The sequence below is a fragment of the Lytechinus pictus genome, chromosome 3, assembly GCF_037042905.1.
Source record: "Lytechinus pictus isolate F3 Inbred chromosome 3, Lp3.0, whole genome shotgun sequence".
Taxonomy (NCBI): Eukaryota; Metazoa; Echinodermata; class Echinoidea; order Temnopleuroida; family Toxopneustidae; genus Lytechinus; species Lytechinus pictus.
In genome coordinates, this window is record NC_087247.1 from 74,387,930 (window position 1) to 74,406,410 (window position 18,481).

Genomic DNA, 18,481 nt, shown 5'->3' on the forward strand with positions numbered 1-18,481 from the left:
TGTTGGCCATGATGCCAAAGGCATTCCCCACCACTCTTCTCCCCCTTGAGATCCTGTAGTTGCAGATCCTCTGTTCATCTGTCATCCCTCTTCTACTGTATGGCTTCATCATGTAGCTCTTCAGGGCAAAAGCATTGTCACCCAGGATGAAGTAGGGAATATCAGGCTGATTTTCTCCAGGGAGAGGGCATGGAGGGGGCAGCCCTCTGGACCCATCTTCTAGGCATTCGAAGAGCTCAGAGTCTGTGAATATCTGGGAGTCAGACATGTGTCCTTTACCTCCCAGCTCAATCCAGATGTACTCTGCATCTACCAATGCCAGCAGTGGTATAGAGAAGAACCCCTTGTAGTTGTGGTAGAGACTGCCTGTGTTTGCTGGCTTCTTAATGGCTATGTGCTTTCCATCCAAGGCACCAATTGCATGGGGGATATTCTATCTCTGTTCAAACTGCTGGGCAAGGGTGCTCCATGCTTCAGGAGTGGTAGGTATGTTGAAGACCTCATCTTCATACGCCTCTACAATGGCCCTGCACACTCCTGGAATCAACTCTGATATGGTTGAGATACCACATCTGAAACCATATGCCAGTGATCTGTAGTTGTCCCCAGTGGCCAGATGTCTCAAGGTGATTGCCAGTTTGAGGCCAGCTGACAAAGGGTGCCTGTAGTTAGTCTTTTGCTTCTGGATGACTGGCGCCACTCTCGCAAGGATCTCACCGAACACCTCAGGGTTCACTCTAGTGAAAGTTTGTGAAGGCTACAGGGTCCTCTAACCTCAGTTGTGTGTCCAAGAGGATAGTGTACTGGCCATACTGCTGTCTTCTTTCTTCAGTGAGCCATGGCCTGGTCCAGCAGCACCTAATGAATGGTCTTCTCCCTCCTGCTGGTAGTTTCTCCTCCTGTCTTTGCTGTTCTTCCTCTCTCTCCTCTGCCTTGAGGGCTAGGATGTAGTTATATAGCAGGGAGACAAAGGTCATGTCTACATCATAAGATGGTTCATACTCTGGTACATATTGAACTTCCATATCTTGTTCTTCTGCCAAAGATGCAATGATTTCGTGTATCTGCTGCATCTTTATATATACTCTGGATCAGAGGCGGGATGCAATCAGAATCTCAAATTTTGTCATTGCGTAACAGAGCTTAACAGAGCCTATCAATGCACAAGAGAGCTTGATAATCGTATCAGAGCGTTATTTAAAGCGTGATAAGCGCATCAAAGCTTATCAAAGAGTAATAAAGCATATCAAAGTGTGATTTAAAGCATAATAAATCCTGATCAATCGGCATCAAAGCGTGAGAAGCCGTAGCGATTCGGGAAATAATTTGTCGCCCAAAGCGGGAACGAACTTCGTATCAGAGCGTAACAGAGCTTAACAGAGCCCATCAATGCACAAGAGAGCTTGATAATCGTATCAGAGCGTTATTTAAAGCGTGATAAGAGCATCAAAGCTTATCAAAGAGTAATAAAGCATATCAAAGCACAATTTAAGGCGTAATAAATCCTGATCAATCGGCATCCGAGCGTGAGAAGCCGTAGTGATTCTGGAAATAATTTGTCGCCCAAAGCGGGAACGAACTTCGTATCATAGCGTATAAGAGCTTATAAGAGCATAACATATCTGAGGAGATCATGAGATTTTTTGAAAAGTAAAAAAAATTACGCCGAATTGATCGCCGATTTAAAGCGCGGCATTCGCCGTTGGTGTGAACTTAGCATTAGCGAAGGAGATGGCTGCCCAATATCAGGAACCCCATGATATATGGAACAAATCAGTGATGAGGTTAGAGAATACTTCAAGAGCAAAGAATTCAGGGACTTGTTTAAGTTATCGTTCGCTGAAGCTATGACAAGGGAGATACAAGCTCTTCGTGAACGACTGGAACAGATAGAGAGCAAGGTAATGGATCTAGAAACTGAGCTGCAGACACAGGCATCCATCTTGACTTCACTACAGAAAGAGAAAGTTTCTACAACAGACGCCATCAAGTCACTGAAGGCCAAGTTGAATGAAGAAGAACAGTATTCAAGGAGAAACTGCCTCCGACTGTACGGAATCCCAGAAAGCAATCACGAAGACACAGACGCAGTGATGGTTAATCTATCAAACAAAGATCTTGGTGTCAATGTGACTTTGGGTGATATTGACCATTCGCGTCGTGTTGGTGCTCCTCGTCGTCCAGTGGATAAGAAGAAGCCTCCACGACCTATCATCGTCAAGTTTTCATCTTACCGAGTTCGCAACTTAGTCATCAAGAATCGTAAACGACTTAAAGGAAAACACATAGGAATTGAGGAAGACTTGACAGCAACAAATAGAATCTTGTTGGTTAGTTGGAACATTTTAGGACGGTTTGTAAGAATTTATTAAGAAGTAGGCCTATGCAATAAATTCTTACAAACCGTCCTAAAAGCTGATATATTGATTTTTGACAAAAATGGCTGTAAAATCCAAATAGATTTTATTTGAGAAACAATCAATATATCAGCTTGAAGCATATATCTAAGGGCTTCAAATGTACCACATAAATTTCGTTTAACTCTATGATGGTTACTGAAAAAAATCCACCTTGAACAAGACCATCGCAAGCGTTCCAACTTACTCCATATTGGGGTAAGTTGGAACATGGTATGGGGTAAGACGGAACACTGCATGGTCAATTAAGAATTGTGCTAAAACTACTTACAACCGTAATAATACATGGTTTTAGCCTATTTGCTTTTTTTTTTTCAAGTTCAAAATATTAAAAGTGGATTTGTTGAACTTTATGTTTTCTATGATACAGCCACTAACGCAAGCCGACTGTGTAGTAGAATTCCGCTTATTTGTGTGCGTTTGACTTTACATACAATTACTAAGTGTATCAGCAATTTCATGTACCATCTGCATCAAATTTACATGACAAAAAGTAATTGTTTATATTTTTTTAATTAATTATGCAAATAAACATGAAATTTGCCCTAATATAAATTTTGAGGGTTGTTTTGTATGTTTTTGCCTTTAACTCTATTTATCAGGGGCGTCGATCCATTTTTCAGATTGGGGGGGCGAAATCATTAACGTTCCAAAGGCGCTCGATCGTACAAAACACCCACCCACACACACACACACACACACACACATACATGTATATATATATATATATATTATATATACACACACACACACACACACACACACACATATATATATATATATATGTATATATCTATATATATGTATGACTCATGAGACACAGACACGTATCTCACTACACAGATAGTACGAGTGCCGAGAGTGAGCTCAAATTTCTTTGTATTCTGAGCTGAAAACTTGATATTCTAAGCATTTTTGGTACCAATGATTAAGATTTGTATCTAAAAGAGAATAGATGCGAGCGCGAAGCGCGAGGTGAAAATTTTGATATTTCGATCTGAAAAAATGACAGTTTACTGGACGTTTTTGATAAAGAACAAGCTATATATCCAAGAAAAGATGATTGCAAATTGAAGCAGTTCTTTTGAGGCTTAGAACTGAAAATGGGACATTTACATTCACCAATTTAATCATGAAAAGTATGGGTTTTTGCTACAGAAATGATGCGAGCGCGAAGCGCGAGCTGAAAATTTTTATATTCCAATCTGAAAAGCGGACATTTTGAGCACGATTTTAAATAAAGAACGAGTTGTGTATCTCAATCTTGCTGAACTTTACAATCTTGTTTTTTTTAAATGCATATCCGGAATTATTGGGGGGGCAAAATGATATGTTTGCCCCCCCCAATATTTTCATTGGTGGGGCGATCGCCCCCCCTGCCCCCCCAGGATCAACGCCTCTGCTATTTATTAAGCTAGTAGAATGCTAATTTTTTGTGAGAGTATCAATTTTTACCTTTATAACAAATATCCACAAAAAATTGCAAAAAATATAATTTCTTATGCATTTTTTGTTTATTAAATTTGTTTTTCTTTGTTTTTTCGAACCTTTGTTTTTTGTTTTTTCCGATGAACTTTGTCGGGGACTCTTTTGCGATCATAAATAGCATAAAATAAATCCATTTGAACCAACAAAAGTAAAAATCATACATTTATGAATTTGGGTTGAAAAACACAATTTGCATTGACCTTGTACATGGAATCACGTTTTTGAGCAATTTTGGGTCCGACACGCACGCACAAAATGTTGCGTAATTACGAAACCGCGCACCCAGGCATTGCAAATTTGGTCTCAAAAGATGCGCAAGACTTAAAGAAAAAAGTCAGCGCGCGGTGGGGTAAAAAAAAAATCGCGCGTAGTGACGAAATTTGTCGAGGGAGGGGGGAGGCTCAAATTGACCCCCCCCAGTTTGATAAGGGTTAATATTGCATTCAATTCAATTCAATTCAATTCAAAATTTATTTCAATCAATCAATCATAAAAATACAGGTATATACAAGTTAGGTAAAAAACATGGGATTGGGAGCCCCTAGAAGTTTTCATTAAAAAAAGCTTGTGAGTGGGGCACCACCATGGTACAATAACAAAAAAATTAATATAGTACATTAAGGGCCTACAGTAGGCCTTAAATGCACACTCAGACCTAAATGAGAAACAAAACAAGCATGGTATACAATATGTGTTCAGAAGAGTGTGAAATACTGTATACATTTTTTTCTCATATCCAATGTTTTTATTCATAATTATGTTTGGGGTAAGTTGGAACATGTTCCAACTAGTCCCGTCAATTTTGTTCCAACTAACCCCAGAGGCCCATTTGACATTTATAAGCTTAGTTACAGCACAAAAAAGGGACTTCACCATGGCATATTAATAACCTTATTTTGTAGCTATAGGTACAAGTGTCCATTATACCCCCAAACAGGCCCACTTGATCTATAAACTTCTCTGAGATAATACAACATTTCTGAAAGAGAAGAAAATTACTCAGAAGGTGAAAAAACAAAAATTCCTTTTTAACTTCACCAGGCTTGTTGCACATGTGTTGCCTGTAATATGGTGGATGGCTGTTGATAATTTAGCAATAAATTGAGGGCAGTATTGCATGAATTTATTTAAAGGTGTTAAAGAAAATTACAATGTTTAAACTTACTCCGCGTTCCAACTAACCCCAATCTCCCCTACTATTGATGAGATTGAATATGAAGGTAAATCCACGAAGGATAAATCACATATTGCAAACTTATTTAATGATTACTTCAGTACAGTTGGACAAAAAATACATGATATGATAGGTAACACAGGATCAACATCATTTGATTCTTATTTAAAGGGATCTGTTTGTGAATCTTTATTTTTCAAGCCCTATTACTGAATCTACTATTATTAATATTGTTTCGCATTTTGATGTAAATAAGTCTCCTAGTCACGATGGAATATGTGCTAAAATTGTTAAAACCTCTATTCATGCAATCGTATCTCCTTTGTGCAATATATTTAACTCTTCCCTTGAAAAGGGCATATTTCCTAATGAATTAAAGATAGCAAAAGTTATACCAATGTATAAGAATGGTTGTAAAAATACAGTGAGTAACTACAGGCCTATATCTTTATTATCAATATTTAGTAAATTATTTGAAAAAATTGTTTATGAGAAATTATTAACTCTATCGACAAACATGATATATTAAGTACAAAACAGTTTGGTTTTAGGAAAGGATACAGTACTACTTATGCATTAATTGATTAAATAGATAAACTTGCCAAAGCCTTTGAAAGGAAACATATTGTTCTAGGGCTCTTTTTAGATTTGTCAAAGGCATTAGATTTTACTCAACAAACTGAAATATTATGGAATAAGGGGAAGTGCATTAAAATGGTTTGAAAGCTATCTGTCTAATAGGAAACAGTATGTGACTATTGATAATTGTAATTCTGAATATGAAAATGTCACGGTAGGCGTACCGCAATCCTCAAATCTCAGGCCACTTTCATTTCTACTTTATATCAATGATCTGCAATATGTTAGTAATATTTTATCAATAATTTTGTTTGCTGATGATACCAGTTTATTTTATCAGGTAATGATCCTGTGGCATTGAACAATTTATTTTATTTAGACTTGGAAAAGATACAAACTTGGTTTACTGTCAATAAACTTTATATTAATCAAAATAAAACATGTTACATGATCTTTAAAAGTAGGAATTGCAGAATACAAGATAGTGAAATAAATATAAAACTTAATGATGTATCAATAAAGAGAGGAACTAGTACTAAATTTCTTGGCGTAATCATAGACGAAAACCTGAAATGGAAGGAACATGTAAATCACATTGCTTTAAAGCTTTCAAGATCCATTGGAGTTTTTGTCTCACCTGCATAGCAGAGTGAGACTATAGGCGCCGCTTTTCCGACGGCGACGGCGGTGGCGGCGGCGGCGGCGGCGGCGTCAACACCAAATCTTAACCTGAGGTTAAGTTTTTGAAATGACAGCATAACTTAGAAAGTATATGGACCTAGTTCATGAAACTTGGCCATAAGGTTAATCAAGTATTACCGAACATTCTGCCTGCGTTTCATGTCACATGACCAAGGTCAAAGGTCATTTAGGGTCAATGAACTTAGACCATGTTGGGGGAATCAACATCAAAATCTTAACCTAAGGTTAAGTTTTTGAAATGTCATCATAACTTAGAAAATATATGGACCTAGTTCATGAAACTTATACATAAGGTTAATCAAGTATCACTGAACATCCTGTGCAAGTTTCAGGTCACATGATCAAGGTCAAAGGTCATTTAGGGTCAATGAACTTTGGCCAAATTGGGGTATTTGTTGAATTACAGCCATAAATTTGAAAGTGTGTTGGTCTAGTTCATAAAACTTGGACATAATAGTAATCAAGTATCACTGAACATCCTGTGCGAGTTTCAGGTCACATGATCAAGGTCAAAGGTCATGTAAGGTCAAAGAACTTTGGCCACGTTGGGGGTATTTGTTGAATTGCCATCATATCTCTATAAGTGTATTGGTCTAGTTCATAAAACGTGGAAATAAGAGTAACCAAGTATCACTGAACATCTTGTGCGAGTTATAGTAGTTTTCAAAATCAGCACTGCTGCTATATTGAATCGCGTGATGCAGGTGAGACGGCCAGAGGCATTCCACTTGTTAATAGTTTGAAACACATTTTACCATTGAGGATTTTAATAAATTATACAATTGCTTGATTTTATCACATCTCATGTTTTCCAATATTGTATGGGGCAGCTGTTCATGTCAGTCATTACAGAAATTATTTTTATTACAGAAACTTGCAATACAGGTTATCACTAATGCCAATTATTTAGCACATACTCAACCTTTATTTAAGAAATTGAAAATATTGAATATTTATCATATAAATAAATTACAACTAGCATATTTTATGTTTTCTTACTCTAAACAATTGCTTTCAAATTATTTCAATGAACACTTTGAATATAACATGAACATAAATATATACATGTATAGCACAAGAAATGCCAATAAAATGTATGTACCTTTTTATCATTATAATTTTCCAAGAACATCTGTTAGTTTTAAAGGCCCACAGTCTGGGAATCTCTTGCCATATGACCTCAAAGAAAGTCAAACTACTCGTTCTTTTAGGAGAAAATATAAATTGTATATACTTAAGTCTGAATAATTTAATTTTTAATTTATTGCCTTTTATGTTGTTAGCTTTGTGTTTGTAAGGTGTTATTTTGTATTATTTTTTGAAGTGGGGTAATTTTGGGGATTTACCTTGACAGGACAATGGCCTTTTGTTTACCCCCCCCCCCACATTCTCACTTCATCTTTACCATTTCTTTTATAATTTTATGTATAATAATGTAGGTTGTATTTGGTATTGATTTTTAAACTTGATCTTTTGATGTTTTTAAAGAGATGTGAATGAATTGAATTGAAAATTTAATTGAATACTATCAAATCATTCACATTAACTCTCTGAAAACAAAGAATAATACAAAAATAAAATTAATAAAAACCTACCTGCTTGGCACCCTTTAACCAAATTAGCAGGGTTCACCTATAGTCTGCTAATTCTGATGATAAATTGCCAATTTGTCTATTGTCAACTAGTCCACTTATCACATGGTCTACCTTCATTTAGTCTTATGCCTTTCTGTCCATTAACATTTTGTCTAACAACCATTTGGTCCAATGAACATTTCCTCTAATCATCACTTCATCTAATCCCCAGTTCGTCTATGGCCATTTCGTCTCATAACTAGTTGGTCTAATATTCATTTCATTTTCATTCATTTGGCCCAATCAACACTTAGTCCAATTAGACCAAATAGTATATGGACTAAAGCTGGTTATTAGACGAAATGGTGTGTGGACTAAATGGCAATTAGATGAGGTGGATAGTGGACGAACTGATGGTATACCAAATGATGAGTTGGTAACTGGACAAATTGGCATTGGAACAATTAGAAATAACCATTCTGACTCAAGCCAAGACACGACAGAGAATATAAGAATCTTTCATGCCGGGATCCTTTAGAAATATCACTTCCTTGAGGGAGATATCCTTCCTTCCTTACAGACCCTGAACCTTCCATAAAGAAAGGTGATGAGATTGTCATTTCCATGACAGGTGTGGATCTAAACTTACCCACACACCATGCCTTTAAGGTATTGCATTCATGAATGGGGGGTGTACTATCATTAGATTCCTTCCCACATATTTCCCAAAGACACCTGAGCTGAAAGGCATACTATATTTCTATCTTGCATTTTAAAAATGCTGTTAACATTACTTCGGTCTTGTACACAAAAAAATCCTGAAATTTGTGTATTCTATTAAGTATGGTTATTATAATGGATAAAAAAAAACAACCAGAACCCCCCTCAAATTCCTACAGTAACTTTCAAGATATCCATAACTGAAAATAATTTAATTTCTCAGCTGCAACACAATTAATATAGAATACAATTGAGATGGTGTTTTTTGGTCACTGTACCTCTTGAAGCAGGAAATGATTATTTTCAGGTGCAAGTTTTTCTGGGCTTCATAAAAAAAAATTATCACAGATACAGGTTTAATTTGCAGGCCTAGAATTAAAATTTTGGAGATCATGGCCACTTTGAATTAGGGAAACTATAAAAAGGCATATTTCCTTGAATTCCTATTTATAAGGGTGCCAAGGCTAATGAAAAAGTCCCCAAAACCATTTTTAAAAGTACACTACCACTATCTTCTATATCCATCAGCAATAGCATGATTTTGATCATGGATGAAACCCTATTAACCTCCCCCCAATAAAAAAAAAATGTACAATTTTTTTCTACTGAGGGAATAATTTGTATGTCATGGATATAAAGCACTTAACTGTGAATTTACAAAGTGAGAGACAGAGAATTGATAATTTTGTTGTGTTTTATTAAAGCGACCAGCCAGGGGTAATTCATGTATTCGCATGCAATTCACTTTCTTTGGACTGCAGGCATTATAACCTCCATATTTAGGACTAGTGAAATTGAAAACTGAACGAAAATGGGATAACTCGGCTGTAAGGGAGAAAGCGCAGCATGGCGCATAAAAAGGGCATTTTTTATTATTTTTTTGCTTTTATTCTTAGTTCCAATGATAAAATGTGGATAATATGTACAGTTATTTCCATTAAAAATTTGAAATGAGTGCAAAGATGTTTTGGGTAAAAATACCCAGTCCTTTGATGAAAATAGGCTGAAACTCAACGTATACCATAATCCTACTTTTACTCACCACAAATCAACTTGATCAAATTTTGCTTGATGATATCTTAAAGTTTAGTTTTCTGTTTTTCTAAGCTTTTCTGTGATGGAAGAATGTTATTGATCAAACTTTGCATCAGTGTTTAAACTTTAAAGGACAAGTCCCAACAAAAAGTTGATTTTAATAAAAAGAGAAAAATCCAACAAACATAACACTGAAAATTTCATCAAAATTGGATGTAAAATGAGAAAGTTATGATATTAAAGTTTCGCTTAATTTCACAAAACAGATATATACACATCCTGGTGGGTATTTCTTTTGTATTTTATTATGTGAAATATGAAATATTCTAATTTTCTCCTCATTGTCAAGTGAAACAACAATTAATTCCTCCCTGAACATGTGGAATTAGCATTGTTTAATACTATATGGCACAGTCAAGTTGGTCCTTATTGTCGAATCTGTAAAAAATGAAATATTGTATAATTCAAACAATAAAAAACAAAAGAAATAGTGAGTGAGGGACACCATCGACTGTCTCATTTGCATGCAACTGAGTTGTGCATATCACTGTTTTGTGAAAAATAACTGGAACTTATTTCATAACTTTCTTATTTTACATCCGATTTTGATGAAATTTTCAGCGTTATGCTAGTTTGATTTTTCTCTATTCATAATTCAAATCAACATTTTCCTGGGGTGGACTTGATCTTTAAATATATGGCCGGGCTTGTACTGTACCTTGCCAGCTGCGTAGGTGCATTTGACGAGCAGACTGAGGTGCCATGCTCGAACCACAATATAAGGAAGGACGTGAGCAACAGTTTTTCTCCTATTCTTCCCTTAATTACTAGTGAGTGAAGCTATACTGTTATTATATGTACATATTTAGGGTTGTGTTTTTACTGTAATCCACTTGGTATTTTAACAACAAATCAAAATTCTAATTCATCGAACCAGATTCCCAAATGGAACAGTACGTTCACAGCTTGTGTGCGCGCCACTGGGTGGTGGTGCGCACTTGTAGTTTACAGAGATCCAAACGTCGTAAATGGACTTGATATGTTTCAGCTGTTGAGGTTGAGTTGAGGTACCAATGAACAACTTGTGCAATCAAGTTTGGTTTTCTGAAAATGCCCCAAATATGATTTCATTTATAAGAAAATCATTCCAACAGATATTGGAATGTCACTTTCCCAAATGATATCTGAAAATTTAGCAAAAATATACCTCTCTTTTTAAACCCCTCATGAATAATTTATAACACTCGATCATGTTATTCCCACTCTCTAGTCAAGAACGATGTTCTTAATAAATAACCAAACAATGGGTCATATTGAAAGAGAAATTTTGATTGATTAGTGAAATATATAAAACTATATTTTAGTTTTGAGAGTATAGAGAATCGATGCAAGATACTTATTGCTTTACAAAAGAGTACTCTTCAAAATATGATAGATATTTCATCAGAAAGAGTAGCATCGAGCAAGAAAACCGCATTTACACTGAAATGAAATGGTCTTGGAAGCGATCGTATGTGATCTTCTAAACCAGTTTGTAAAAATACCTGGCACTGTGGTTTTCAAGACTGCTTTGCCTCGTTAAACTGGTTTAAGCGTAGGTGAGGACACAACAGTAAGTGGTCTTCCAAAGTAGTTTGGAAAACTACCTGGCGCTGTGGTTTTCAAGACTGCTTTGCCTCGTTAAACTGGTTTAGGCATAGGTGAGGACACAACAGTAAGTGGTCTTCCAAAGTAGTTTGGAAAACTACCTGGCAATGTGGTTTTCAAGACTGCTTTGCCTCGTTAAACTGGTTTAAGCGTAGGTGAGGACACAACAGTAAGTGGTCTTCCAAAGTAGTTTGGAAAACTACCTGGCAATGTGGTTTTCAAGACTGCTTTGCCTCGTTAAACTGGTTTAAGCGTAGGTGAGGACACAACAGTAAGTGGTCTTCCAAAGTAATTTGGAAAACTACCTGGCAATGTGGTTTTCAAGACTGCTTTGCCTCGTTAAACTGGTTTAGGCGTAGGTGAGGACACAACAGTAAGTGGTCTTCCAAAGTAGTTTGGAAAACTACCTGGCGCTGTGGTTTTCAAGACTGCTTTGCCTCGTTAAACTGGTTTAGGCGTAGATGAGGACACAACAGTAAGTGGTCTTCCAAAGTAGTTTGGAAAACTACCTGGCAATGTGGTTTTCAAGACTGCTTTGCCTCGTTAAACTGGTTTAAGCGTAGATGAGGACACAACAGTAAGTGGTCTTCCAAAGTAGTTTGGAAAACTACCTGGCAATGTGGTTTTCAAGACTGCTTTGCCTCGTTAAACTGGTTTAGGCGTAGATGAGGACACAACAGTAAGTGGTCTTCCAAAGTAATTTGGAAAACTACCTGGCAATGTGGTTTTCAAGACTGCTTTGCCTCGTTAAACTGGTTTAAGCGTAGATGAGGACACAACAGTAAGTGGTCTTCCAAAGTAATTTGGAAAACTACCTGGCGCTGTGGTTTTCAAGACTGCTTTGCCTCGTTAAACTGGTTTAAGCGTAGATGAGGACACAACAGTAAGTGGTCTTCCAAAGTAATTTGGAAAACTACCTGGCGCTGTGGTTTTCAAGACTGCTTTGCCTCGTTAAACTGGTTTAGGCGTAGGTGAGGACACAACAGTAAGTGGTCTTCCAAAGTAGTTTGGAAAACTACCTGGCAATGTGGTTTTCAAGACTGCTTTGCCTCGTTAAACTGGTTTAAGCGTAGATGAGGACACAACAGTAAGTGGTCTTCCAAAGTAATTTGGAAAACTACCTGGCGATGTGGTTTTCAAGACTGCTTTGCCTCGTTAAACTGGTTTAAGCGTAGATGAGGACACAACAGTAAGTGGTCTTCCAAAGTAGTTTGGAAAACTACCTGGCAATGTGGTTTTCAAGACTGCTTTGCCTCGTTAAACTGGTTTAAGCGTAGATGAGGACACAACAGTAAGTGGTCTTCCAAAGTAGTTTGGAAAACTACCTGGCAATGTGGTTTTCAAGACTGCTTTGCCTCGTTAAACTGGTTTAAGCGTAGATGAGGACACAACAGTAAGTGGTCTTCCAAAGTAATTTGGAAAACTACCTGGCGCTGTGGTTTTCAAGACTGCTTTGCCTCGTTAAACTGGTTTAAGCGTAGATGAGGACACAACAGTAAGTGGTCTTCCAAAGTAATTTGGAAAACTACCTGGCGCTGTGGTTTTCAAGACTGCTTTGCCTCGTTAAACTGGTTTAGGCGTAGGTGAGGACACAACAGTAAGTGGTCTTCCAAAGTAGTTTGGAAAACTACCTGGCAATGTGGTTTTCAAGACTGCTTTGCCTCGTTAAACTGGTTTAAGCGTAGATGAGGACACAACAGTAAGTGGTCTTCCAAAGTAATTTGGAAAACTACCTGGCGATGTGGTTTTCAAGACTGCTTTGCCTCGTTAAACTGGTTTAGGCGTAGGTGAGGACACAACAGTAAGTGGTCTTCCAAAGTAGTTTGGAAAACTACCTGGCAATGTGGTTTTCAAGACTGCTTTGCCTCGTTAAACTGGTTTAAGCGTAGGTGAGGACACAACAGTAAGTGGTCTTCCAAAGTAGTTTGGAAAACTACCTGGCGCTGTGGTTTTCAAGACTGCTTTGCCTCATTAAACTGGTTTAAGCGTAGGTGAGGACACAACAGTAAGTGGTCATCCAAAGTAGTTTGGAAAACTACCTGGCAATGTGGTTTTCAGAACTGCTTTGCCTCGTTAAACTGGTTTAGGCGTAGATGAGGACACAACAGTAAGTGGTCTTCCGAAGTAATTTGGAAAACTACCTGGCGCTGTGGTTTTCAAGACTGCTTTGCCTCGTTAAACTGGTTTAGGCGTAGGTGAGGACACAACAGTAAGTGGTCTTCCAAAGTAGTTTGGAAAACTACCTGGCAATGTTGTTTTCAAGACTGCTTTGCCTCGTTAAACTGGTTTAAGCGTAGATGAGGACACAACAGTAAGTGGTCTTCCAAAGTAATTTGGAAAACTACCTGGCGCTGTGGTTTTCAAGACTGCTTTGCCTCGTTAAACTGGTTTAGGCGTAGGTGAGGACACAACAGTAAGTGGTCTTCCAAAGTAGTTTGGAAAACTACCTGGCAATGTGGTTTTCAAGACTGCTTTGCCTCGTTAAACTGGTTTAAGCGTAGGTGAGGACACAACAGTAAGTGGTCTTCCAAAGTAGTTTGGAAAACTACCTGGCGCTGTGGTTTTCAAGACTGCTTTGCCTCGTTAAACTGGTTTAAGCGTAGGTGAGGACACAACAGTAAGTGGTCATCCAAAGTAGTTTGGAAAACTACCTGGCAATGTGGTTTTCAGAACTGCTTTGCCTCGTTAAACTGGTTTAAGCGTAGATGAGGACACAACAGTAAGTGGTCTTCCAAAGTAGTTTGGAAAACTACCTGGCAATGTGGTTTTCAAGACTGCTTTGCCTCGTTAAACTGGTTTAGGCGTAGGTGAGGACACAACAGTGAGTGGTCTTCCAAAGTAGTTTGGAAAACTACCTGGCGCTGTGGTTTTCAAGACTGCTTTGCCTCGTTAAACTGGTTTAAGTGTAGGTGAGGACACAACAGTAAGTGGTCATCCAAAGCAGTTTGGAAAACTACCTGGCAATGTGGTTTTCAGAACTGCTTTGCCTCGTTAAACTGGTTTAAGCGTAGATATGGACACAACAGTAAGTGGTCTTCCGAAGTAGTTTGGCAAACTACCTGGCAATGTGGTTTTCAAGACTGCTTTGCCTCGTTAAACTGGTTTAAGCGTAGATGAGGACACAACAGTAAGTGGTCTTCCAAAGTAGTTTGGAAAACTACCTGGCAATGTGGTTTTCAAGACTGCGTTGCCTCGTTAAACTGGTTTAAGCGTAGGTGAGGACACAACAGTAAGTGGTCTTCCAAAGTAGTTTGGAAAACTACCTGGCAATGTGGCTTTCAAGACTGTCTTTCCTCGTTAAACTGGTTTAAATTTAGGTGAGGACACAACAGTGAGTGGCAATTTGGTTTTTGAGACTGTTTTGCCTTGTTAAACTAGTTTAAGCGTAGGAAAGACAGTCTCATTTAAACGAAAGTATAAAATGCATCTCATGAAGGAATCTTAAGTACTTTATAATTTACCCATCACAATCCAGACATAAATGTACCCCCCCCCTTCTCTCTCTATATTATGTATGTTTCAATATGGCATTGGAGCCCAGCCTTTGAAAGGCCAATGGCCTCTGCTGGCTCCCCCATATTCTTGGTATTTGTATTCATATGTTTTCTTTTGTAAATATTTGATTGTATTTGAATGTTTTTTTATACCAGAAATGGAAATAAATAAATGAAATGAATGAGGACACAACAGTAAGTGGTCTTCCAAAGTAGTTTGGAAAACTACCTGGCAATGTGGTTTTCAAGACTGTCTTTCCTCGTTAAACTGGTTTAAATTTAGGTGAGGACACAACAGTGAGTGGCAATTTGGTTTTTGAGACTGTTTTGCCTTGTTAAACTAGTTTAAGCGTAGATGAGGACACAACAGTAAGTGGTCTTCCAAAATAGTTTGGAAAACTACCTGGCAATGTGGTTTTCAAGACTGCTTTGCCTCAATAAACTTGCTTCTTCTCTATGCAAATCTAATTAATGTACATTTTCCATATTTTCATAACCTTTCTCAATTTTTGTCTCACCTGCATAGCAGAGTGAGACTATAGGCGCTGCTTTTCCGACGGCGGCGGCGTCGGCGTCAACACCAAATCTTAACCGAAGGTTAAATTTTTGAAATGACAGTATAACTTAAAAAAGTATATGGACCTAGTTCATGAAACTTGGCCATAAGGTTAATCAAGTATTACTGAACATCCTGCCTGAGTTTCATGTCACATGATCAAGGTCAAAGGTCATTTAGGGTCAATGAACTTAGACCATGATGGGGGGAATCAACATCAAAATCTTAACCTAAGGTTAAGTTTTTGAAATGTCATCATAACTTAGAAAATATATATTGACCTAGTTCATGAAACTCGGACATAAGGTTAATCAAGTATCACTGAACATCCTGCATGAGTTTCACGTCACATGACCAAGGTCAAAGGTCATTTAGGGTCAATGAACTTTGGCCGAATTGGGGGTATCTGTTGAATTACCATCATAACTTTGAAAGTTTATGGATTTGATTCATGAATCTTGGACATAATAGTAATCAAGTATCACTAAACATCCTGTGCAAGTTTCAGGTCACATGATTAAGGTCAAAGGTCATTTAGGGTCAAAGAACTTTGGCCACATTGGGGGTATTTGTTGAATTACCATCATAACTTTGAAAGTATATTGGTCTAGTTCATAAAACTAGTAATCAAGTATCACTGAACATCCTGTGCGCATTTCAGGTCACATGACCAAGGTCAAAGGTCATTTAGGGTCAATGAACTTAGACCATGATGGGGGGAATCAACATCAAAATCTTAACCTAAGGTTAAGTTTTTGAAATGTCATCATAACTTAGAAAATATATATTGACCTAGTTCATGAAACTCGGACATAAGGTTAATCAAGTATCACTGAACATCCTGCATGAGTTTCACGTCACATGACCAAGGTCAAAGGTCATTTAGGGTCAATGAACTTTGGCCGAATTGGGGGTATCTGTTGAATTACCATCATAACTTTGAAAGTTTATGGATCTGACTCATGAAACTTGGACATAATAGTAATCAAGTATCACTGAACATCCTCTGCGAGTTTTAGGTCACATGTTCAAGGTCAAAGGTCATGTAAGGTCAATGAACTTTGGCCATGTTGGGGGTATTTGTTGAATTACAATGTACCATCATATCTCTATAAGTGTATTGGTCTAGTTCATAAAACGTGGACATAAGAGTAACCAAGTTTCACTGAATATCTTGTGCGAGTTATAGTAGTTTTCAAAGTCAGCACTGCCTCTATATTGAATCGCGTGATGCAGGTGAGACCGCCAGAGGCATTCCACTTGTTTATATACTTCTCCCTCTTCATATCCTGTATGAAGGATGTCATGCTTGCCCACTGTTAACTCTTTGACCTCCTCTTCACAGTGTTTCTCCTCCATTGTCACAAAATTATTTTGCCTTAAAGTAGAAATATATTGAAAATCATAAAAATGAAGAATTATATATCAAATTGAAGGGGAAAATCAGAGTAACACGATGGTGTACATCATTTATAATGGAGACCGATGAAACTCACTAATTGATAGTTTAAAGTTCTCTCTCTGAATGCTTCAAACACGCACAATTATGTCCGCGAAATTGGGGTTTTTTGATGACGTGTATGAGTGTACGAGAGACATGATTGGCTCTCCCACGTCAAGCTCCACTTGCATGCAAAACCTGTTGCGAGGGTACGTTTTCTCCACACTGTCACTGAATACTTCGATCACGAAATGAAAGAAAACCCAGAAGTTTATCTAGATTTTGGATTTTCAAAGTGATGATTTTGAAGATGAAGAGAATGATGATGAAGTTTGTAGCTCTAGTGACGTTGATGGTGGTAAATTAGGGGAATTACGCCTATGATGATGAGTCGGACAATTCAACTTGCATGCCGATTCGCTAACAACTCATATGCAGCTAGCTGCTAGTGCTAGCTGCACGTATACCGCGGGCCAAAATAAATCCATGAAAATGAATTCCAGCCTGACCATCCAGACAGAGTCTCTCCCCTCTGTCAATAAAATAGTACTCTAAAGAAGGAAAATAATGATATAACTGTATTTACAAACAAGTGAATATGTCCGAACCTGAAGGCAAATCAACTCAACGAATAGCAGCAGACGATATGCACCGACGATAAACCTCACGTGGCTCGGATAAATTATCACTCGTTCTGTTAAATATAATTTCTAAGTCATTATTTTGACAAAATTACGAAACTCGGGGAATTATTTATCTATATAAAAATATAGTAACACCTCGTATTATTTTTAAATTACGATAAAACCTTTTTTTGAAGCAAAAGTTGGGGTAAATTTAAATTAGATGTATAAGATCATCCCCCAACATGCGTAGCTCGTATGTGATTCTAAACAAACCATCCAAAAACACGTGCATCTACTCTCTCAGCCAAGGCGAGCAAGCAATGTGTGTTTGTGATGGTTTGTTTACAATTACATACAGGCTTTTTTTTTTTGCTTAAAAAAAGGTTTCATCGTAATTTAAAAATAATACGAGGTGTTAATATGTTTTTATATAGATAAATAATTCCCTGAGTTTCGTAATTTTGTCAAAATAATGACGTAGAAATTATATTTAACAGAACGAGTGATAATTTATCCGAACAACGTGAAGTTTATCGTCGGTGCATATCGTCTGCTGCTATTCGTTGAGTTGATTTGCCTTCAGGTTCGGACATATTCACTTGTTTGTAAGTACAGTTATATAATTATTTTCCTTCTTTAGAGTAAATTTTATTGACAGAGGGAAGAGACTCTGTCTGGATGGTCTGGAATTTATTTTCATGGATTTATTTTGGCCCGCGGTACGTGCAGCGAGCACTATAGCAATTGCATGAGTTGGTAGCGAATCGGCATGCAAGTTGAATTGTCCGACTCATCATCATAGGCGTAATTCCCCTAATTTACCTCCATCCGCATCACTAGAGCTAGAAACTTCATCATCATTCTCTTCATCTTCAAAATCGTCAATTTGAAATCCAAAATCTAGATAAACTTCTGGGTTTTCTTTCATTTAGTGATCGAAGTATTCAGTGACAGTGTGGAGAAAACGTACTCTCGCAACAGGTTTTGCATGCAAGTGGAGCTTGACGTGGGAGAGCCAATCACGTCTC

The 18,481-nt window shown here is 37.5% G+C and overlaps 1 pseudogene; it reads left to right on the forward strand.

Annotated features, from left to right (window-relative positions):
• Window positions 1-1,050: 1,050 nt before the first annotated feature.
• Window positions 1,051-18,481, forward strand: part of LOC129258062 (uncharacterized) — a 104,424-nt pseudogene continuing 86,993 nt past the window's right edge.